Source organism: Papio anubis, chromosome X, assembly GCF_008728515.1.
Source record: "Papio anubis isolate 15944 chromosome X, Panubis1.0, whole genome shotgun sequence".
NCBI classification, from domain to species: Eukaryota; Metazoa; Chordata; class Mammalia; order Primates; family Cercopithecidae; genus Papio; species Papio anubis.
Window position 1 is genome coordinate 36,907,110 of NC_044996.1, and position 25,409 is coordinate 36,932,518.

The window sequence follows — 25,409 nt, forward strand, 5'->3', positions numbered from 1 at the left end:
AGCCAGTCAGGATTTTGTCCTTCCCTACAGGGCCATGAGTTTCCCCAGGTCCCAGGTGGGTCTAAAGGTGACTTCCAGGGGCCAGGGACTGGAGTCAAATTCCTTAGAAGTCTACCTAGTATTCCATCGTATTGCAGCTGAGCTGGCATTCAAACCAGAGATGTAATTTTTCCCACTCTCTTCCCCTTTCCATAGGCAGAGAAGCTTCACTTGATGGCCACCACTGTCACCACAGGTCCATGGGGAGCACTGCCAGGCTACCACCAATATTATCTTCAAGTCCAAGCACTCTTCAGTTAGCTTGTGGTGAATGATATCTTGCCTGGGATTCACCATTCAGGGCAGTGGGCTCCTGTCTGCCCCAGGGAAGGTCCAAAAATTTCATCCAAGTGTCAAGTTCTGGAATCAGGGAACACAAGAGGCTGTTTGGTCCTCTAACCCCTGTGGCCCTGCTGTTACCCAAGCGCAAGACAAAGTTCCCTTTACTTTTTCCTCTGCTCTTCTTAAACAGAAGGAGTTATGCCCTGTAACCACCACAGCTGGTAATGTGCTGAGTCTCGCCTAAAGCCGGAATCTCAGAGGCTCACCTAAATGTATTCCTGCTGGCTATTCAGCACCCAAATTGTCTTTAGTCAGCATGTGACGTCGGCCTGGGGTTAGGAGAGTGATGGCTCAATCACTCCTGTAGCTGCCTCAGCTGGCGTATCACTATGTCTCATGTCCCCCAAGTCTACTGTCTCTGAGTCCAGTTTACCACTAGTACTCACCTAGGAGTTGCAGTCCTTCTGTCCTAGGCTGCATTTCAAGGTTATTTAGAGCCCCAGAGCCCTTTATCCCACAGTCGTGAGGTTTCCAGAACTCAAGCTCCAATCACTGGGTTGGACAATTCCCCTCTTGCTAGGGCTGGTTTAAATACTCCCTCTGTGGGTGGATGTCAGCTGAATACAGAGTGGTCACAGTTTTCTGCTGTGACACGGCACTGAACTGTATGCAGTGTCACACAATTGCTGTACTCCCCCTCTTCCAAATTAACAGTTTCTCTTTCTGTGCCATGTGGCTGCTTCCAGGGGATAGGGGAGGAGGGGCATTGGTGGTTCAAGGCTACATTTTCTACCCTCTTCAGTGCCTTTTTCAGTGATTTAAAACCAGGAACTGTGAGTGCTCACTTAATTTTTGGTTCTTATGAAAGTGCTCTTTTGTGTTTAGATGATTGTTAAATTTGATATTTTTGTAGGGTGTACAATCAGTGGATCCCTCTATTCAATCATCTTGCTCTGTCCTTCCTGGACATCAAATTCTAATGACTGACTTTTGAATTATCTCAATCTTCTTTGTTGCTCCCTTTTCTATTACCTGGACCTCTCTGTAATTTTATCCTCTTCACAGATATCCTGATTCTGGTGCCTTATTATCTAAAACTTCGAATAAATAACTTTCTTAAGGTTTCTTCTGATAAAAGTTGAGTGTTTGATATTTTCCTGAGCCATATTTATGATCACTGGTATTCTGGAAAACTTAAAGCCTCTTAGATTAGTAAGACTTCATCTCTCTGATAGCGTAGTACATACATGTAACAAGTATTTATTGGATAGCTACTGTGTGGTAGCTGTTTTGATGGTATTCATCACAATGCTACCCAATGCCTTGCTGTCCACTTCCCTTACTTTTATTTAAATGACTGTAGAAAGAAGAAATCAGAAGGTTAAAATACACCTAGAACTGCCAGCACAAATTCTTTTTGGGGTGAAAGAAGAAAGTCAGAGGGAGGAAAATGTGAGGGTTTTGAGTTAGAGATTTAAGCATAAGAAGTGAACTCAAAAAGAGACAAAGCAGAAAGAGGCAAGGCATTTGGAAATATACCTCTCACATTCTCAACTGACTTTCAATAGGTTTTATGACCTACTGCTGGGCTAAAGAAAGTTTCATTTTCCTCTTTCTACTTCCGACTACCTATACAATCTTCTTGCTCTTTTTTTTCAGAATGCTCTTGTCCTGTTTTCTTGTTTCTTTTTCCTTTTTTTTTTTGACAAGGTCTCACTCTGTTTCCTAGACTGGGATGCAAAGGCACAAACATGGTTCACTGTAGCCTCTACCTCCCTGGCTCAAATGATCCTCCCACCTCAGACTCATGATTATCTGCAGGCATGCCACCATTCCCACTAATTTTTATTGTGTGTATTTTTTTTTTTTTTTTTTGTTTTTTTTTTTTTTTCCTGTTAATCCAAGAGAATTTATTTTTTTTTTATTTTTTATTTTTTTTAATTTATTTATTATTATTATACTTTTAAAGTTGTGGGAGTACATGTGCATAGCGATGCAGGTTTTATGTATGTATTGCCTTGTTGGTGTGCACCAGCCAACTCGTCATTATCAGGTATAACTCTGTCTGATCCTCCCCTCCCCCTCCCCATGATAGGCCCGGTGTGTGATGTTCCCCTTCCCAGTCAAGTGATCTCATTGTTCCCGGTTCCCACCTATGAGTGAGAACATCTGCGGTGTTTAGTTTCTGTTCTTGTGATAGTTTGCTAAGAATGATGGATTCCAGCTGCATCCATGTCCTACAAGGACACAAACTCATCCTTTTGATGGCTGCATGAGTATTCCATGGTGTATATGTGCCACATTTTTCTTAATCAATCTGTCACTGATGGACATTTAGGAAAACTATCCAAACAGGAAGGACACCTACACAAAACCCCATCAGTATCACCATCATCAAAGACCAAGAGGCAGATAAAACCACAAGATGGGGAAAAAGCAGGGCAGAAAAGCTGGAAATTCAAAAAACAAAGCATCTCCCCGGCAAGGGCCATGGCTCATGCGCCAACAACGGATCAAAGCTGGGCCAGTGGCTTTGGCGAGGGCCTGAGAGAAAGGCTTCAGTCCATCAAATTTCTCAAACTAAAAGAGGAGGAATTCATTACCAAGCGCAAAGAAACTAAAATCTTGAAAAAAAATTGGAAGAGATCAATGACTAGACTAATTAGTACAGAGAAGGTCACTCATGAGAATGAAAGAGATGAAAGCATGACCACGAAAATGCATTGACGTCACGCAGAAAGCTTCAGTAACCGAACTTCGATCAACTGGAAGAAAAGAGTATCAGCGATTGAGGATCAAATAAGATAAAATAAAGCTGAGAAAGAGAAACCAAAAAAGAAAAAGAAAGAAAAAGAAATGAACAAAGCCTGCACAGAAGTATGGGATTATGTAAAAGACCAAATCTCCGTCTGATTGGGGTGCCTGGTGAGATCAGGGACAGCTGACTTTCTTCAGGTGTCCCGAGCCGGCGGAAGCGTATTCAATCCCGGGCAGGAAGGCAGCCTGAGAAGGCAAAACAAAGGGCATAGTGATAGAATTTCGCAAAGAGATTTGACCAGAAGGATCTTAGGGCAGCCAGAGAAAGGTCAGGTTACCCACAAAGGGAAGCCATCAGACTAACAGCAGATCTCTCATGAAACTCTACAAGCCAGGAAGAGTGGGGCTAGTAACATTCTTAAAGAAAAGAATTTTAAACCCAGAATTTCATATCAATAAACTAAGTTTCATAAGTGAAGGAGAAGCCAATCCTTTACAGATAAGCAAATGCTTAGAGATTTTGTCACCACTAGGCCTGCCTTACAAAGAGACCCTGGAAGGAAGTACTCAACATGGGAAAGGAACAACACGGTACCAGCCATCTCAAAAACATGCCAAAATGTAAAGACCATCGAGGCTAGGAAGCTATATCTTCATGACTAAAATAACTGGTTCATGTATCATAATGGCAGGATCAAGTTCACACATATAATCTGTAAATGTAAATGGGACTAAATGCTCCAATTAGAGACACAGACTGGCAAACTGGATACTAAAGAGTCAAGACCCATCAGTCTGCTGTATTCAGGAGACCCATCTCACTGTGAGGCACCATGACAAAGCAAAGGATGGAGGAAGATTTACCAACAAATGGAGAACAAAGGCAGGTTTGCAATCACAGTCTCTGACAAAACAGACTTCAAACCATCAAAATCAAAAGAGACAAAGAAGGCCATTACACATAATGGTAAAGGGATCAATTCAACAGGAAGAGCTAACTATCTAAATATATATGCACCCAATACAGGAGCACCCAGATTCATAAGCAAGTCCTTAGAGACTCACAAAGACAGACTCCCATACAATAATAATGGGAGACTTCAACCTCCACTGTCAACGATGAACAGATCGTGAGACAGAGAAAGTTAACAAGGATATCCAGGGTGTGTATTTTTTATAGAGATGGTTTTTTTGGGAGATGGAATGCTTAGCTCCTGTCGCCCAGGCGCTGGAGTGCAGTGGCCGGTCTCCAGCTCACTGCAAGCTCCGCCTCCCGGATTCCCGCCATTCTCTCAGCCTCCCGAGTAGCTGGGAGTTCTGGCTCCCGCCACCTCGCCCGGCTAGTTTTGTATTTTTAGTAGAGCAGAGAGGGGTTTCACCGTGTTAGCCAGGCTGGTCTCGTCTCTGGACCGTGATCCGCCCGTCTCGGCCTCCCAAAGTGCTGGGATTACAGGCTTGAGCCACCGCGCCCGGCCCAAAGCCTCTTTTATCCACATAGTTTTGAAAAGTTATTTCTTCTATTTTCATAACCATACACACATGCACACATGCACACATGTCCATGTACACACACACATACCCTGGCTACTTACAAAATTTTTTTAAACTCTTTTGTTTACTTAAGGAAAAAAATCTGCCATTTCAAGGTTAAAGTAGACTCTTTTGGTCCTATGGAAAGGGTAATAAATATTTTTTTGTTAGTCCTTCACTGGAAATGCAGCTTTAGTTGAGAGAATTACTATCCCTATGGGCTGCTTTCTTAAGAGTGGGAATGCAGTCATTTTGTTCATAACCGAACTACTTAAAGTCATTGATATATAAAAATTCAGATTCTGACTCTATAAGAATCTCTCAAATCCATGAAAAAATAAAATAAGAAAAGGAGGCTGGATCCTGGCATGAAAAAACAAAAACAAAAACAAAACTCCAAGTATTCCCATCTGAGATAACACATTTTAAAATGATGGTCAGTATTAGCAGAACTGTCTGGGAGGCTGCTAGAGGATGTTGTGGGTAAGGAAAACTGAAGGATTAAGGCAGAGCAGGGGATAGGTGATGAGTTTGTGTTGGACTCATAAATTTGTCCACTGGGACATGTTCCGTTCACATATATAAATAATACAAGAGAGTCATAAAAGAGAAATGCAATTTTTATCCCATGAAATGATAGAAAAAAAAGAAATAAAATTCTTACTTGCATTTGGAATCTTACAGCTGGAACACGTCTTTAGGACTATCTAGCTCAGTTTCCACAATAAATGACTTTTTAAAATCAAACACTCAATGACAGAGCTAGCACCACAATTCCAGTTTCTTGACTGAGAATTTAGTATTCTTAGCGTGTCATAACTCTTCAGTAAGGAGAGTTATTTTAAAATGTAAAATGTTTTATGGTGTATTTATTATGTTATTTGTAAAAGAAGTTCTAAATTATCAAAATAAGTGAAAATCCCAATATGGGGAAGATGCCTAAGATAACACCCAAATCAATTTCTGGTAGACAAAATTCACTAATATAATAAATCTATAGAGTGTCAAACAAAGAAACAACAAAAAAAATTGTACCCATCAAGATGCAATGTAAAGACAAGAACAGCTGGTCTTGGTGGTTCATGCCTGTTATGGCATTTTGGGAGGCCAAGGCAAGTGGATCCCTTGAGGTCAGAAGCTCAAGATCAGCCTGGACAACACGAAAAAAACCCATCTCGGCCGGTCGCGGTGGCTCAAGCCTGTAATCCCAGCACTTTGGGAAGCCGAGACGGGCGGATCACGAGGTCAGGAGATCGAGACCAGCCTGGCTAACACGGTGAAACCCTGTCTCTACTAAAAAAATACAAAAAAACTAGCCGGGTGAGGTGGCGGGCGCCTGTAGTCCCAGCTACTCGGGAGGCTGAGGCAGGAGAATGGCGGTAAACTCGGGAGGCGGAGCTTGCAGTGAGCTGAGATCTGGCCACTGCACTCCAGTCCGGGAGACAGAGCAAGACTCCGTCTCAAAAAAAAAAAAAAAAAAAAAAAAAAAAAAAAGAGGCTTTGTTGTAGGTATAGAGACTTAAGATTTTTTTTTTCCAATATCAAAGGTAAGATGGCTATTATAATTATTTGACATCTAGTAATCCAATTCTACTTAAACTTTAAATTCTTAAAAAAAAGTATGCTAAATTTGGCAAACTAAGGCTCTATTCAGAACAGGTAAAAAGACTTAGTCCATTCCATCAAAAATTTGGCCCTTTATTTGGTTGGTTTAGTTTGAGGACTGTAACCACGTCCTCTCATTTGAATTAATATTTGACTGATTTTGGCAGAGTCTTCGTTGGGGCAGTGTAGTGAGGAGAGTGGGATTTTTAGGCTTACTTAATACCCCAGAAACCTGAAACCTGCAGGAATGTTAGACATGTATTTGTACACCCTTACTGACATATGAGAAAATATATGCCCTTAAAAAGAATTTTTTTTCAGCTTTAGTGACGTGTAATTAATAAATAAAATTGTATATATCTAAAGTACAACATGGTAATTTGATATACATTGTAAGATGATAATCATAATCAAGTTAATTAACACATACAATAAGTCACATAATTACTACTATAGTATTTACTGTAACAATCTACTGTAAGCTCTTGCTTTGTGGTTAACATGAGGCTTATATAAAACACCTTGTAGCTATAAAAATCTATTTTAAGTTGATAACTTTGTTCATACACAAAAAAATCTACAATTTTACTCTGACCTCCCCCAATATTTTATGCTTTGATTTTACAATTTATATCTTTTTAATATTATGTAACCATTAACAAATTATTTCAGCAATAGTCATTTTTAATACTTTGGTCTTTTAAATTTTATATTAAAATTAAGTGATTTACACACCATCATTATAATATTAGGGTATTCAAAATTTGACTATATACTTAACTTTACCTGTGAACTATATACTTTTATATATTTTCTATACTTTCATATGTTTTTATACATTTCATGTTGCTAATTACCATCCTTTCATTTCAGCTTTAAGAGCAGCCTTTAGCATTTCTCATACGACAGTCAGATCTGGTGGGAATGAACTCACGCAGCTTTTTATTTTGTCTGGAAAACTTTGTAATCTCTCCTTCATTTTTGAAGAACAGATTTTTCTGGGTAAAGTATTCTTTTTGGCAGTGTTTTTCTTTCAGTACTTTGGATATATTATCTCATTCGCTCCTGGCCTTCAAAATTTTTGCTGAGAAATCCACTTATGAGGATGTCCTTGTGTGTGTGTGTTTTTTTTTTTTTTCTCTTGGTGCTTTCAAAATTTTCTTTGTCTTTGATTTTTGCCAGTTTGATTAAAATGTGTCTTAGTGAAGTACCGTTTGTGTTGAATTTGTATGGGGGCCTCTGAGCTTCACGTATCTGGGTATCTATTTCTTTATCCAGATTTGGGAAATTTTCTGCCATTATTTATTTAAATGAGCTTTCTGTGATTTTTCCATCTTTTTTCTCCTTCTGGAATTTACTTGATGTTAATACTGTTTCACCTGATGGTGTCCTATAATTCACACAGGCTTTCTACACTCCTTTTATTTTTTTTTCTTTTTGCTCCCCTTACTGGATACTTTCAAGTCACTCGTCTTTGAGTTCACAGATTATTTCCTCTGCTTGATCAAGTCTGCTATTGATGTTCTCTATTGTGATTTTCATTTCATTCATTGGTGGTAGAGTTGGAATTCAAGTCTAGACAATCTTACTAAATTTTGCAACCCTGTTATACAGCTTCCTAATTATTAACGATGACTAGATTATTGGATTTGTAAACAGCAATAAGAAAGTGAACTATTATTGGTCTGGTCCCAGAAAGAGACATCTTCATCTAAATATTATTAACCACTCTTAGCAATAAAGCTGCATTCCTTCAAATACCTTGTTTTTAAGGTGGGCACAAATGTTACTTTACTCAAGTATCATTAAGTATACTTAAATATAAGATAAGCATCTTAGTATAAACCACATATTTGTTGCTAATCAGTAATAATCTATTTAGGACAGAATTTAGCTTATATGTGTGGTATTTTACTTTGTGATGTAAAGGATGGCAGTGTAGCATAGTGGCTAAACATTGACTTTAGAGTCAGACACACATAGGTTCAAATCCTTGCCCTGTTTTTTAGAATTTGTATAACCTTGAGAGAATTTCTTTATGTTGCCTTTGCCTATTCATAGTTATTTCATCCTTCCTTTGGTTTTTTCATCCTAGAAATGGGGATAACAATAATAGTACCTACTTCATAGGATTTTTGTGAGGATTAAATTTAAATTACTACAATGCCCTTGGCCTAATGCCTTGCACGTGGTAAGCACTAAAAAATGTTATATTAGTATTATTAGGATGATAATAAGAATACTCATTGAGAATGATGATAATAGTACCTACTTTATAGAGTTGTTGTGAAAATTAAATTAAAATGGCTATAAATCCTTTAGCTTTGTGCCTGGCATATAGTAAGTGCTCAAAAATGTTACTTATTAGTGGATGATGGTGATGGTGATGATGATGATGATAGCTAAATGCCCTGTCACCTAAGTACTACTAATTTTCTTTTTCTTTTTTTCTTTTTTTTTTTTTTGAGACGGAGTCTCGCTCTGTCGCCCAGGCTGGAGTGCAGTGGCCGGATCTCAGCTCACTGCAAGCTCCGCCTCCCGAGTTTACCGCCATTCTCCTGCTTCAGCCTCCCGAGTAGCTGGGACTACAGGCGCCTGCCACCTCACCCGGCTAGTTTTTTGTATTTTTTTAGTAGAGACGGGGTGTTAGCCAGGCTGGTCTCGATCTCCTGACCTCGTGATCCGCCCGTCTCGGCCTCCCAAAGTGCTGGGATTACAGGCTTGAGCCACCGCGCCCGGCCAGTACTACTAATTTTCAATCCAGGACTTTCTTTGCTCTGTTCTTAATAAAACACATTTTCACTTTCATCCTTTTTCTTGGACAATAGCCTCTAATTTGGGGGAGGAGGATGGTTGGTTGGGTTGCAATATTGAATACTTTACAAGGAATTTACATATCTTGCCAAGCTTTGCTATTTTTCTGATCATATTTCTAAATTAAACTAAATTTTGCCCTGATGAATTACAGAAAGCTGACAATTACTATGGTAACAGTATTGAGGGATTACTATGTAATAAATATTTAACATATATATAATTTAAATATATATATATATAATTTAAAACCCTTTTTGGGTAGCTCAATAAGGCTAGATATGATCAGATATATCTTTTTGAAATTTAGCCCAGATAGCTTTATTCTTACTGCTTTCCAATGCTTTTCTCTTCCCTGAAAAGCAAATTTCTAAAATAAATCTCTAATATTATCTAGCTCCATTCTTTGAACCCCTTAAAATTTTTTCCTTGTCATAGGAGAGTGGTTCTCAAACTATGGCCTGGGGGACCCCTGGAGGTCTGTAAAATCTTTGGTTTACAAGATTACAATGTTCATAATATATTAAGATATTATTTTCCATTTTTACTTTCATTCCTTCCTGAGTATACAGTAGAGTTTCCCAGAGGTTATATGTATTGTGGTCTTGTGACAAATTGATTGAAGTCAGACTTGAGAATCAGACTCTTTTTTTCTATATATTCAGACATTAAAGAGATATGCAAAAATCTCTTTTTTTCTTATGCTGTCATGTAACAGGTTTAGAGTTATTTTTAATAAATACATATTTAAAACATTTCCCAGATTTAGTTTCTAATATGATAAGTATTGATAGATGTAACACAAACTACTGGTAGATATAACACATAAACAAAGACACTTTGATGTTCTCTACAATTTTTAACAACATAACATGAGTTTGAGACCCAGAAGTTTGCAAACTGCTGCCTTAAGTTAAAGTTTAAACTCTGTAATATGGTTTACCAGCCATAATATTTTGGCCTCTGCATTCTTTTCAGCTTTCTTTCACTCTCTGCCTCTCATCTATGTTCTAACTGCAATGAATTTTCTATTTTATGTACTTTCATTCATGGAACACATTGCTCTTTCTTCTGGGAATCCACTCTACCCTTTAGTTGCCTCTTACTGATAATTCAATTCAAAATTAGATATTAACTTCATTGCAGCTTTACCTCCCTTTGCAGTAATCATGCCATATTACAATTGCGTATTTTATTGTTTTCTTCATTCTAGATTATCAACTGCATAAAGGCAGGCATATATGTTATTTATCCTGTTTTTATAGTGCCTGAAAGAATAGTATGTTAAATAATTACTTTTTAAAATGAATTGCATTAGGATGAATTGAATTGAAATTTCAGTGAGCCCCAATTAACAAATATAGGATAAAAAGAATTCAGAGAAAATGACTTCCTACCTTCATATGACAAGTCCAAAATAAAAAGATTTACAACAATTTAGCTTCTGCTTCTAACTTCAGTTATGTATAGGCCAAGCTTAAGACAAATGCTGTGACAAATGAAATCACCAGCTACCAGAATTCTGAAACACATAGTTCCATGCAGATAAATCCATCAGAAGACTTGTGATGACTCAACCAAGTAAATCAGCCAGATTATGTGGAACAGATGATCCTCTACACAGTAGTATTAACCCACAGTGAAAGCAAGATGAGAACCATCAAAAAATGGTTTAGTAAGGTATTAAGTTTATCAGTTTGAAGATGACCTAATATTATATCTAGAAATCCCTAATGATTTCACAAAAAAACTGTTCAAACTAGTAAATACATTCAATAAAGTTGTGGGATCCAAACAAACTTTACAAAAATTCGTTGCATTTCTTTTTCTTAATTACAAGCTATCTCAAAAAGAAATTAATAAAACAGTCTCATTTACAAAAGCATCCTAAACAACACAATAGCAAAAATAACCCAATTTTTGAAATGGGTAAAGGGCCTGAATAGATATTTCTCAAGAAAAGACATACAAATGACCCACAGCTATATTAGAAAAATGTTCAACATCTTTAATCGTCAGGGAGGTGCTAATTAAAACCACAGTGAGATACTGCTTCACACATGTTTAGGTGGCTGCTATTTTTTAAAAAGGTAACTAGTGTTGGCTAGGATTTGGAGAAAAGGGCACCCTGATGCACTATTGGTGGGATAGCCACTATTGGTAGAATAGCACTTGGTATAGTCACTATGGAAAACAGTGTTGAAGTTATTTTAAAAAAAAAATTGAAGATAGAATTACCATATGATCCAGCAATTTCACTTTCTGGATTTATTTATTTCAAAAGGAAATAAAAGCAGTATGTTGAAGACATATCTGTATCCCCATGTTCATTGCAGCATTATTCATAATAACCAAAATACTAAATCTAACATCCATAGATGGATGAATGGATAAAGAAATTGCAGTATATACACACGATTGAATATTATCTAGTCTATAAAAATATGGATGGACCTGGAGGACATAATGTTAAGTGAAATAAGCCAAACACAGAAAGACAAATACTATATGATCTAATTTGTATGTCAAATCTAAAAGTGTGAAACTCACAGAAGCAAAGAATTGAATGGCAGTTTCTAGGAGCTGTGGGCAGGGAGGGAAATGTGATGTTAATCAAAGGATACAAAGTTTCAGTTATGCAAAATAAATGATTTCTGAAGATCTACATAGCATAGTGTTTATAGCTAACAACTGTATAGTATTTGCCATACTTAAAATTTTCTAAGAGGGTAGATTTTAAGAAGGTTAAATGTTCTTATGAAGGTTAAGTGTTCTTGTCACAATAATAATAGTAATAAATGGGGTGGGAAAGAATGTGGGAGGTGATAAATATATCTATGGCTTTGATGGTGGTGATGATTTCACAGGTATACACTACCCCACAAAATCATTGAATTGTATACATTAAATATTTACACCTTTTACATGTCAAGCATGCCTCAATAAAATGGTTAAAAGAAGGTAGTATAGTATGCTAAAACACTTATATTATGAATAATTTGAATTTAGCAAAACCAAGAAGCAGTTCCTTTTGTTCAGTTTTATTTTAACATCCTCAAGTATAACCATTAAGATGTTGTTACTCATAGTATCTAGTGTGGTTAAAGAGGATTGACTGAATTGATAAAATGATAATTACTTCTCTGTGTTGTGCTATTTGCATTTGGTCAAGAATATATTTAATTGTCTTACAGAAATAGAAAATTAAAAGGATGAAATTGTAATTAGGAATAGATGCCTGGAAGTTTAAGTACAAATTTCCCACAAAAGTGACAAGAGAGTCAACTTTTAAAAATGTAGGTCATAACCAGGGGTTAAGAATCAGTAAATTCTATTATTAATGTTCAAGAAATTATTTAGTGCACATCCCTAATGACCATTTTCAGTCTGAGTCTTGGAATGATTGTGTGATATGTTCTTGCTATTCAGAGTGTAAACATGCACCAGTGTTATCAACAATCACTTGGGAACTTGTTAGAAATGCCTCACCTTAACCTAATGTATTTATAATCTATTGCTGTGTTACACTGCCACATATTTCGTAGCTTAAGACAACACATGTTTATTATTTCATAGTATTCATTGGTCAGGATTCTGGACATAGTTTAACTGGATCTTCTGCAAGGCTGCAATCAGGATGTCAGCTGGTGTTGAGATCTGAACTGAGACAAGTGGACTTCTTCCAGGTTCATATGGTTGTTAGCAGATTCATTCTTTCATAATTATAGAACTCATGGTAGCTTACTTCCTCAAGGCCAGCAAGAGAGAGAATTGCTAACTTCTTGCATCTCTGACCTCTAAACGCTTTTTTATGGGGTCATCTGATTAGGCCAGGCTATCCAGTAAAATCTCCCATTAACTCAAAATCAACTGATTTGGGGCCTTAATTAAATTGATAAAATCTCTTCATTTTTCCCATATGATATAACCTAAGCATGGAAATAATTTTCTACTATATTCACAAATCCTGCCCACACTCAAGGATAGGGGTTATACAGGCCATGTACACAGGGGGACAGGAATCTTAGGGGCTATCTTAGAATTCTGCCTAGTATAGCTACTGAATCAGAATTTACATTTTGACAAGACACCCAGTTGATTCGTATGCATATCAAGTTTTGAAGCATTGTGATCTATCACCTTCCAAGATATGAGAAAACAAAAGTAGCCACAGGTTAAGTCACTTACTCTAATGCCATAGGTAGTTAGCAATGGAACCACTTAAACCCAAGTCTTCAGTGAGTCCCAGCAGTCCCTGCTCCATTCACTGCGCTTTCCCAAAGAAGAGTTTTACCTGAATATACTGTCAATGCTCTAAGAAAGTAGGCATAGACCCTGCCTGGTTATGAGGGAAAAGACTGCATCTCACGAGTGTGTTTAAATTCTTGAAAGCCAAAATGAAGATAAAATGGTTACCCACTAAGTGACAGTAGATTTCGCATTAGAAAATACAGGCCACGGGCGGCCGCTCACGCCTGTAATCCCAGCACTTTGGTAGGCCGATGCGGGCAGATCACAAGATCAGGAGTTTGTGACTGGCCTGGCCAGTATAGTGAAACACCGTGTCTACTAAAAATACAAAAATTAGCCAGGCGAAGCAAAGGTTGCAGTGAGCCAGGACAGTGCCACTGCACTCCAGTCTGGGAGACAGAGGGAAACTCCGTCTCAAAAGAAAAAAAAAAAAGAAAAAAGAAAAAAAAAAAAAAAAAGAAAATGCAGTGCTACTCTTTTTCCTTTTTGGGGAGGCAAATGTTGACTACTTAAGATGGCTTTCAGAATAGGACTGATCTCGTCAAAACTAGAAAACATCTGATATTCGATCCAATATAAAAGTTGCCTTATAGAGACTGAAAGTAGATTAGTGATGGCCTAAGGAAGGGGTTGTAGGGGGGTTAGGAAATGACAGTTAAGGAGTTCAGGGTTTGTTTCTTTTTGAAGTAATTAAAATGTTCTAAAATTGATTTTGGTGATGGATGTACAAATCTGTGATTATTGTAAAAGCTATTGAAGTGTACATTTTAATGTTCAAATTAGTTGGTATGCAAGTTATCTCTCCTTTTGATTTTTAACTTTTCTGTAACTTTTGTGGGTACATAGTAGGTTTATATATTTATTGGGTACATGAGATGTTTTAATAGAGACATGCAATGTAAAATAAGCACATCAGGGAGAATGAGTTATCCATCCCCTCAAGCATTTTTCCTTTGAGTTCCAAACAATTCAATTATACTCTTTAAGTTACTTTAAAATGTATAATTAAGTTATTATTGCCTACAATCACCCTATAGTGCTGTCAAATAGTAGGTCTGATTTATTGTTTCTAACTTTTTGTACCCATTAACCATCCCCACCTCCCCTCCAGCCCCCACTACCCTTCCCAACCTCCGGTAACCATACTTCCACTCTCTGTGCCCATGAGTTCAATTGTGTTGCTCTTTAGATCCCACAAGTAAGTGAGAACATGCAATGCTTGTTTTTCTGTGCCTGGCTTATTTCTCTTAACACAATGATCTCTAGTTTCATCCATGTTGTTGCAAATGAGTGGATCTCATTTTTATGGCTAAAGAGTACTCAACTGTGTATATGTACTACATTTTCCTTATCCATTTATTTGTGGATGGACACTTAGGTTACTTCTAAATATCAGCTATTGTAAACAGTGCTGCAACAAATATGGTAGGGCAGATAGCTCTTTGATATACTGATTTTCCTTTATTTGGGGTTATATATCCAGCAGTAGGATTTCTGGATCAAATGGTAGTTCAATTTTTTGTTTCTTGAGAAATATACAAACTGATGTCCATAGCACTTGTACTAATTTACCTGCCCACCATCCCATACTGCCAGGGAATGGAGGAGGCATGGCATCAGCAATTATGGACTGTTTTTGCTGTTTTATTCAGTACCTCTTTCAGTGATATGAAGTTAAAACTGGGTACTATGATTGTTCACCTGATTTTTGGTTCTTATGGAGGTGTGTGTGGTTTTTTTCTCTGTGTAGATAGTTGTTAACTTGGTGTCCTTGCAGGCATGATGATTGGTAGATCTTTCTATTCTGCCACTTTGCTCTGCTTTCCTTAATAAATTATATCTCAATAAAGCTTTTTTGAAACAAAAATTTTTTTGAATTCAGTTTTAGTTGATGAGAACAGGTCTCAAACTGAGAAAAAACACTGTATTCTAAATAATAACCAAATTTCCAGCGTAAGTTTTACATTAATTTTATGGTAGTATGGTCAAGAACCTTCCTGTCTTGAGATTCTTTCTTCCATGGGGAAGAAATAAATAATTCACTACTGCCTAAATATCAACTTAACTCAACGCCTGAATGAGTGGAATTCATTACTTCTGATGAGGCTGAAAAAGCAACTGCCAAAGAGTCTCATGTAAACCATTGTTGGATGGTCTCCTTTTTTTCATGTGCCCCAATGTTCAATGACATTATGTAAAGCAGAAAGAATAGGTTTAATTTTGATCCACAGAATCAGTATGGGTGTGTTATGCCAAAATTAGCTGATGGATGAGAGAGGATTACTTAGCTCCTCTTTCCCTGTTCTCATCTATATTTCCTTTCAATCTTTTTTTTTTTTTTTTTTTTTTTTTTTTGAGACGGAGTCTCGCTCTGTAGCCCAGGCTGGAGTGCAGTGGCCGGATCTCAGCTCACTGCAAGCTCCGCCTCCCGGGTTCACGCCATTCTCCGGCCTCAGCCTCCCGAGTAGCTGGGACTACAGGCGCCCGCCATCTCGCCCGGCTATTTTTTTTTTATTTCTTAGTAGAGACGGGGTTTCACTGTGTTCGCCAGGATGGTCTCGATCTCCTGACCTCGTGATCCGCCCATCTCGGCCTCCCAAAGTGCTGGGATTACAGGCTTGAGCCACCGCGCCCGGCCAATCTTTAACTTCTTATGTTTCACCAGTGCTTCTGGATGGTAGATCTCACTTCTTTAACTCCTCCTGAGAGATATCTTCATTATTTTTATGTGGCAATAAGCACTGTGGAAATAACACAGGCCTTCGAATAAGAGCTGTGATTGACTTCTGACTCTCTAAGTTACTGTGCTACCTTGGGAGGCAAAAGGTAACTTCTCTAAACTTCAGGGGTTTTTTCCTAAATGGGGATATAATACTTATAGAGGAGGTATCATGTTTGCCTCATGCTCAGTAATAAATGGTAGCTATTCGTATGTATATCATTTGCTGAACATTAATCTGGAACATTTAGAGTTTCATAGCTTTAAACACAGCCTTATAAAGGTGGCTTATAGATCCCTATGCTCTGTGCCTATGTCAGGATGCTGCTATCACATTCCATATCCTCACAGTCCAATGATGTATAAGTTAAGCCACCCAGTAGACTATTATGAGCTTATTTCTAGAAATTCTCAATGCTAGAAAGATGTAATTGTAAATATAAGTAACTCTGGTCATTTGTCCTTTATTAGAGAAGGGAGGGATGGGTATAGGCTATGGTCAAGTAGCCAGCAAAACATGGAAAATACATAAGGTGCTGGGGAATTTTTAATACTTTTCAAATTTCAGGTTTAAATGGCATGATCTGTCTCACAGTGTCTACAAGGTGGTGGATATTCAGGTGCAGATGCCTCATTCTACTCAATGAATCCCTAAGCTTCATGGATGTGGGACTTTAATTCTCAAGCTATGGTGTGTATCATGTAACCAGCACTTCAGTTATACCTATTTTCTTCTAACCTTCATAGGTTCTCAGTCATTTAATATCAAAATGTGTCCTACCCTTTTGAGTCTAGACATATACTAGAAATTGTCAGTAAGTTCTGTGTTTAGCTCTGTTCAGCTACCAGATGAAAAACTGGGAGCTTTGGATATTGAGGGTAGAGGAAGGGCCAAAAATAAGCCTTCATGGAGTCTATCCTTCAGGTATATTCTTGAAAAAAAAAAAAAAAGAAAGAAATGAAACCGAGCTTTTTATATTAGGAAGAGTAGCCTTCTCCTACCATTATCTCCTGTAACCTATTATGTTAAAAAGAGTGTGCGTCGTCTTCTCAGCCTCAAATTACGTCAAAAAAATTCTCTTTTAAAGCCTCCAGCTTTTATAATCTCCAGGAAGAAAACTGTAAGCAGAAAATCAATATTGCTATAAACAAAAAATAATAAAAACAGGGAATTCAGGAAGTATGTTTCCTATGAACATGCAGTTTTATTTCCTGCTTTTAAATTTTATGATTTGTTTATTTTTCCATGAAGGCATATGCAGTTTTTAATATTTTCATAGTGTTTTTGCACACATTACAACTTATATAACTGCTTTGCAATTGTTTGAGACTTGGGCTTTCCAAACTCCATACAGGTTGAATAAAATAAAGGCAAATGGAAAGAATTTGGTTTGGGACTCCCATGACCACTTCTTATTAGGCTGGTGCAAAAGTAATTGAGGTTTCTGCTATTTTAATACCTTCTATTATAATATTGTTTCTTTTATTATGAATCCTTAGTGTGGTCATTTTTTTCCATCACAGTGACTCCTGAATTTTTATTATTAAGGGATACAATAGATGTAAAGAAAGACTTGATTGCTGACAAAAGCAGAATCATTAGCGGCACACTTTCATCATCCAACACAGAACCGAATAACATGAAACAAAATCCATCAGACCGTTTCTAACCAGAAGTCAGCAAATCTGTCATCGCAGAGCTAGTGCTTCAAATGAATCTGTGCTGAGTGACTTAGCAAAGCAGCTTATGGCTACACATTAGGTGTAAAGCCCAAATAAGAAGTTGTCACCTTTATAACTTTCTGATGTGAGACACTGTAATCAAAGATCATTGGGCATAAAGCATATAACTGAATTCTAACTGTGATTTCTTAAAGTTGATATCTTGGTTAGATGAATTTGTTGTCAGAATATTTTCATGAAGGTGTAACAAGTAACATACCACTTTATCAAATGGCAGATACGATAGGTGTCAAAATGATCACTTGGGATTTCCTTGTGAAAATTATCATGAACATTTATTTTTTGTAGTTGAATTTTATACACGATTTAAGAAATGCATCACTCAGGCTGGGTGCAGTGGCTCATGCCTGTAATCTCAGCACTTTGGGAGGCCGAGGTGGGTGGATCAACTGAGGTCAGGAGTTCGACATCAGCCTGGCCAACATGGCAAAACCCCATCTCTACTAAAAACACAAAAAGTAGCAGGGCGTGGTGGCATGCCTGTAGTCCCAGCTACTTGGCAGGCTGAGGTGGGAGAATCGCTTGAACCCAAGAGGTTGCAGTGAGTCGAGATCATGCCACTGCACTCCAGCCTGGGTGACAGAGCAAGACAAAAAGAGAAGAAAGAAAGAAAGAGAGAAAGAGAGGAAGAAAGGAAGAGAGGAAGAGAGGAAGAGAGAAAGAGAGAGAGAGAAAGAAAGAAAGAAAGAAAGAAAGAAAGAAAGAAAGAAAGAAAGAAAGAAAGAAAGAAAGAAGGAAGGAAGGAAGGAAAGAAAGAGAGGGAGAGAGAAAGAAAGAAAGAAAGAAAGAAAGAAAGAAAGAAAGAAAGAAAGAAAGAAAGAAAGAAAGAAAGAAAGAAAGAGAGAAATGCATCACTCATCACACAGATGCTTAGGATATTTGGGTCCAAACAATTGATCAGTTCTTACTACACAAAAGTTTCAGTCCAATGCTCTTCTAAGGGGTAACATGGAAGAGAATGTAACCATGATGTCATTCAAGTATCTTAGAACCTACCTAACAGCAGTGTGGGAGAAAAAAAATGGCGGGGACAGATGTAACCAGACAAGAAAACAGTGAGAAAGATTGCAATTAGTGCCATAAGATAAATACATATGAACTCTTGTATAATTTCAGAAGAGGAAAGATTGAAGGGAGAACTTGGGGACCAGGTGAATGCAGAAAGTAAGAGTTCAATGTCAGCCAAGTTTGTAATGTAGAAAGAATTGAGGGTAAGAGAAAGATGAGTGAAAATACAATACCTCGTTTAATGAGTCCATAATCTAGAGATAAAACTAGATTGGAGTGTGACATGTACATGTGTGTCTGTACATACCCACCATTATGATTTAAGTCAGAGAGTCATAAGCACAAACTCACATTGGTTGAAGTTGCTCTTTTTGACTGAATTCTGTAATTGGCACTCTACCTAATCTCAAAACAACACTGAGAGTTTTTGTGATTGCTTCTACTTTACAGAGGATGAAACTGAGTTCCAAGGTGCTTAAAAATCTTGCTTAGGATTGTCTTGGCTATGCGGGCTCTTTTTGGTTTCCATATGAAATTTAAAGTAGTTTTTTTCTAATTCTGTGAAGAAAGACAATGGTAGCTTGATGGAGATAGCATTGAATCTATAAATTACTTTGGGCAGTATGTCCATTTTCACAATATTGATTCTTCCTATCCATGAGCATGGAATGGTTTTCCAATTGTTTGTGTCCTCTTATTTCCTTGAGCAGTGGTTTGTAGTTCTCCTTGAAGATGTCCTTCACATCCCTTGTAAGTTGTATTGTTAGATATTTTATTATATTTATAGCAGTTATGAATGGGAGTTCACTCATGGTTTGGCTCTCTGTTGGTCTGTTATTGGTGTATGTGAATGATTGTGATTTTTGCACCTTAAACTTGTATCCTGAGACTTTGTTGAAGTTGCCTACATTATGCTACCTGATTTCAAACTATACTACAAGGCTACAGTAACCAAAACAGCATGGTGCTGGTACCAAAACAGATATATAAGCCAATGGAACATAACAGAGGTCTCAGAAATAACACCACACATCTACAACCATCTGATCTTTGACAAACCTGGCAAAAACAAGCAATGGGGAAAGGTTTCCTATTTAATAAATGGTGTTGGGAAAACTGGCTAGCCATATGCAGAAAACTGAAACTGGATCCCTTCCTTACACCTTATACAAAAATTAACTCAAGATGGATTAACGACTTAAATGTATGACCTAATACTATAAAAACCCTAGAAGAAAACCTAGGCGATATCATTCAGGACATAGGCATGTACAAAGACTTCATGACTAAAACACCAAAAGCAATGGCAACAAAAGTCAAAATTGACAAATGGGATCGAATTAAACTAAAGAGCTTATGCACAGCAACAGAAACTATCATCAGAGTGAACAGGCAACCTACAGTACGGGAAAAAATTTTTGCAATCTATCCATCTGACAAAAGGCTAATATCCAGAATCTACAAATAACTTAAACAAATTTAAAAGAGTAAAACAGTCCCATCAAAAATGGGCAAAGGTTATGAACAGACACTTCCCATAAGAAGACATTTACGCAGCCAACAAACATATGAAAAGATGCTCATCATCACAGGTCATCAGAGAAATGCAAGTCAAAACCACAATGAGATACCATCCCACACCAGTTAGAAGGACAATCATTAAAAAGTCAGGAAACAACAGATGCTGGAGAGGACGTGGAGAAATAGGAACACTTTTACACTGTTGGTGGGAGTGTAAATTAGTTCAACCATTGTGGAAGACAGTGTGGCAATTCCTCAAGGATCTAGAACTAGAGATACCATTTGACCCAGCAATCATAGTCCTGGGTATATACCCAAAGGATTATAAATCATTCTACTATAAAGATACATGAACACGTATGATTATTGCAGCATGGTTCACTGTAGCAAAGACTTGGAACCAACCCAAATGCCAATCAATGATAGACAGGATAAAGAAAATGTGGCACATATACACCACGGAATACTATGCAGCCATAAAAAAGGATCAGTTCATGTCCTTTGCAGGGACATGGATGAAGCTGGAAACCTTCATTCTCAGCAAACTAACACAAGAACAGAAAACCAAACACCTCATATTCTCACTCATAAATGGGAGTTGAACAATGAGAACACATGGACATGGGATGGGGGGCATTACACACCAGGGCCTGTTGTGGGGTGAGGGGTTTGGGGAGGAATAGTATTAGGAGAAATAACTATGTAGATGACGGGTTGATGGGTGCAGCAAATCACTATGCATGGCTCGTGTATACCTATGAACAAACCTGCACGTTCTGCACATGTACCCCAGAACCTAAAGTATAATAATAATAATAAAAAAACTTGCTCTAAGTTATATAGTTAGTAAATAGCAAAGGTTATAATTTTCAAAGATCAACAGACTTTTAATAGCTTATTGAATTTTATCTATGTGTTTAATGCCATAGATACTTGGTATGTACTATGTTTATGGTTTTTTACAATTTTGAAGGGCACGTATTGTAATCACCATTTTTCAGATCAGGATACTGAGTCTTACTGAAGCTTAATAACTTTTCCAAGGTCTCAGCTATTGTTTGTACAATTAACATTGAAATCCAGGTCTATATGATTTTAAGGTCCTTTTTTTACCTTTTAGATTCAGGGGTACATGTGCATGCTTGTTATATTGGTAAATTGATTGTCGCAGGTGGTTGGTGTACAGATTCTTCCATCACCCGGGTAATGAGGATAGTACCCAACTGGTAGATTTTTCATTCTTGCCCTTCTCCCGCCCTCCACCCTCAAGTAGGCTCTGGTGTCTATTGTTCTTTTCTTTGTGTCTATGCATACTTAATGTTTAGCTCCCACTTATGAGTGAAAACATGATGCATGTGGTTTTCTGTTCCCGTGTTAGTTCACTGAGGATAGTGGCCCCAGCTCCATCTATATTGCTGCAAAGGACACGATCTTCCTGTTTTTTGTTTTGTTTTGTTTTGTTTTGTTTCTTTATGGCTGTGTAGTATTTCATTGTGTGTATGTGCCATATTTTCTTTATCCAGTCTACTGTTGATGGAAGGCCCATTTTCTCTAAAATGCAACTGCTAATTCAAGAGATAGAAGAGACTAATCAAAGAACTCGGGCCTGTTGGAGAGGGTAACATTTGAGATAGGTATTTAAAATTGCTAGAATTTCAACAGATTTGGAATAGAGGGGTATTTTAAGTAAAAAGACAAATATAGTGACACAGCAGTGTAAAAAAGTAAGGCATGTTTTTGAAGACCGGGTTGAAGTAGTTTGGTACAGCTAGAATGTAAGGAACCTCAAGCAGAGGATAGGAAAAGTAGCCAGACACTTGAATAACTATTAGAAAGAATATTTTTTGTTCTGATATTAAAGAGAAAATATTGAGACTTTTGGTCTTAGAAATGACATGATCAATTCTGAGTTTTTCCTATTTATTGTCTGTCTCCTACCACTAGATTGAGAACAACAAGAGGGCAGGGAATTTTTTTTCTGTTTGGGGCACTGCTGTCTATAGTGGCTAGAGTAGCATCTAGAACATAATTAGGTTTGCTGCCTACATCCATGCAGTTTATAACCTGTATAATTTCAGTTGGCACCATTCACATATAATACAATGCAAATAAAGTTCCCTGGTATCATATAGTTTGATAACAACTAGGCATAATAGGCAGTCAATAAATACCTTCGAATGAATGATTAATTTTCTTTAAGACAAGTTTGGGTGGAGTTTGTAAGGTGCATTGTGGAAGGGAAGAGAGAATGTTAGAATAAATTTTAAGTAGTCCAAGCAAGAGATAAAGATGTGAACTACCTCTCAAAATAGAAAAAGGAGGAAAGAGGCAACACATCTTGCTTAATATGCTTGGGTACTGATTGGAAATGAGGAAATAATAGGTAGAGAAAAGCTGAAGATAACTCAAGAATTTCTAGCATGACTCTCTGGGAGAATGACAATGGCACTAACTTAAAAAAAAATAAAAACAGGTTTGGTGGATGGCATATATGGGTAGATGGTGAATTAAGAGAAGTACATGTTGAGTTTGAGGAGAGATGTCTGTATAGACTTACCTAGGAACTCACATTTGAATAAACTGGTTTAAAACTCAGCAGAAAATTTAGGAATACAAAGACAGATTATGGGTATTTTAAAGCCATGGGAGAAGCTAAGATGTGGAACAGATGTAGAATGAGAAGAGGGGTGGCAAAATGCCTATGATAAAGGAGTGGGCAGTAAAAATAAACATGCAAGGACATTAAGAAGATATGGTTGTGAATGCAAAAGAATAAGAGCATTAAGTATCACAAAAGCCAGGAGAAATGGATGTAACAATCTGTGCTGAGAGCTGTCAAAGAGGTCAAGCAAAATGAGAACTGAGGAGTCACTGGATTTATTAATTAGAAGGTCATTCTGTAAATTCAATAAACTAGTGAAGCCAAAAGCTAGATTTCAAATTATTAAAGAGTAAATGTGAAGTAAGAAAATGGAGTCAGCAAATGTAGATTACAAATGAAAGGTTGCAGGAAGTAGAAAGATGGGACTGTAACTTGAAAAAGAAGCAGGAATAAGGAAAAGTTTTATAGGATGGGAACAATTTGCATATGTCTGGTGACTAAGGGGAAGGAATCAATGGAAAGAGAAATACTGAAGATGGAGATGATTGATGAAATGAGGAGCCACAAAGACAGGGAGAGATGGGAATGAGAGCACAGCAAAAAGGTTAGTCTTGGAATGTAGGAAGGACACTTCTTTCAAGACAGGAGGGAAGAGGAAAGGATAGGTAGAGGTAGAAAATATTGAATGGAGGCAAAGCAATTTTTGGAAGATCGCATTTCATGGCGCCAGTCTTCTCTGTAAAGCAGGGGGCAATTCCATCTGCTAGCTGTGGACGCTTTCTAAGATTAAAAGTCTTGGGCCGGGCGCGGTGGCTCAAGCCTGTAATCCCAGCACTTTGGGAGGCCGAGACGGGTGGATCACGAGGTCAGGAGATCGAGACCATCCTGGCTAACACCGTGAAACCCCGTCTCTACTAAAAATACAAAAAACTAGCCGGGCGAGGTGGCGGGCACCTGTAGTCCCAGCTACTTGGGAGGCTGAGGCAGGAGAATGGCGTAAACCCGGGAGGCGGAGTTTGCAGTGAGCTGAGATCCGGCCACTGCACTCCAGCCCGGGCTACCGAGCAAGACTCCGTCTCAAAAAAAAAAAAAAAAAACCAAAAGTCTTAATATATTAAAATACAAATAACCCTAGGGTTATTTGCATTTTGACAGTGTGTGGTAAAACTTCTCTTTATTTATTTCACAACCTTCTGTTTAAATGTGTTTTTAAAAGTTTTGTTCTAGAAAGCTTAGTTTGGCAACTTTAAGCCCTTTATCAGAAAGCAATCATATCAGAAAGTACTTTTTTATCCAATCCTATATGTGATGGTTGCTATGGAAACAACTGAATGCAAATATTATTGTATGCAACACTGGGCTAAGCTATTGATCAGGTGAAAGGGAGAGTGCTTCAAGTCATTTTGTACAAGTAAAATACAAAAGAAAAGCTAGAGAGGTTGTTAAGAGGGAAAAAACTTTTTGGTGGAGAAACACACAATTACGGTTTTCACATATACAAATGTAAGGCATAGGTGGTTGAGACTTTATCTGTTTTTAACAAAGAAACAGGTTGGAATTTTGAGAGCTCAGAGGGACAATCAGTGAAGACAACATGAGGCCATAGCAGACAGAGAGCAATAATAGATAAGAGTAAGCTCACAGAAGTGAAGAAAGTAATAGGACTGGGTAATTAAGTCCAGTTGTAATGAGAGCAGAACCAATGCCTTCACTTCGGTGTTGAATATAGCAGCTAAGTGGAGAAGAGCTAGAAAAATGGACACAGCTGAAGAAAATATTTTTAACTGGAACACAGTTAATGTAACTCACTCAAATTCTTGAACCTTTAAAATATTTTACAAGAAGGAATCAAATGAAAGGGAGATTATAAATACTGACATTTATACTGGACTGCTGTTGAGGTTTATACAAAGGCAGCAAAATTCCCTATAGCTTTTCTGTTTTTAGTTCTAGATGATGTTAAAGTTTATGGAACATGTTGAATATAGTTGGGGAATCACACTCCCATCTCTCCATTTCCTTGAAACAGAATTTTTCAAAGACCAGGAAGAACTGAATGTAAATTCAATACATTAATATGGCCCAAGAGAAAATGTATTGGACAAAAAGACGGTTGACCAGCTATATTGTAACCACACAAGGGGTTCTTCCTGACCACTGCATAAAGAAAGACCATGGCATAGTAGTAGAGAAAGAGTTTAACAGACATGAGGCTGGCCACACCACATGGGAGGAGTTCCTACTCAAATTATCTCCTTCAATGATGATAGGTTAGGGATTTTTCAAAGGCAGTTTGGGGGAAGGCATGCGGGTGGCTGGGTAACAGGTGCTTACTGCTGATTGGTTGGAGCAGAGATGAAATCAGAAAGGGTTGAAGGTGTCCTCCTGTGGGCAGAATTGATTCTGGGTGGGGCCATAGGAGCCAGGTTGGTTTTCCAGGTGAAGCCATGGGTGTCAGACATGCAAAAAGCCTGGAAAGATATCTCAAAAGGCCAATATACAATAGCGGTGTTATTTGCAGGAGTTATTGGGGAAGCT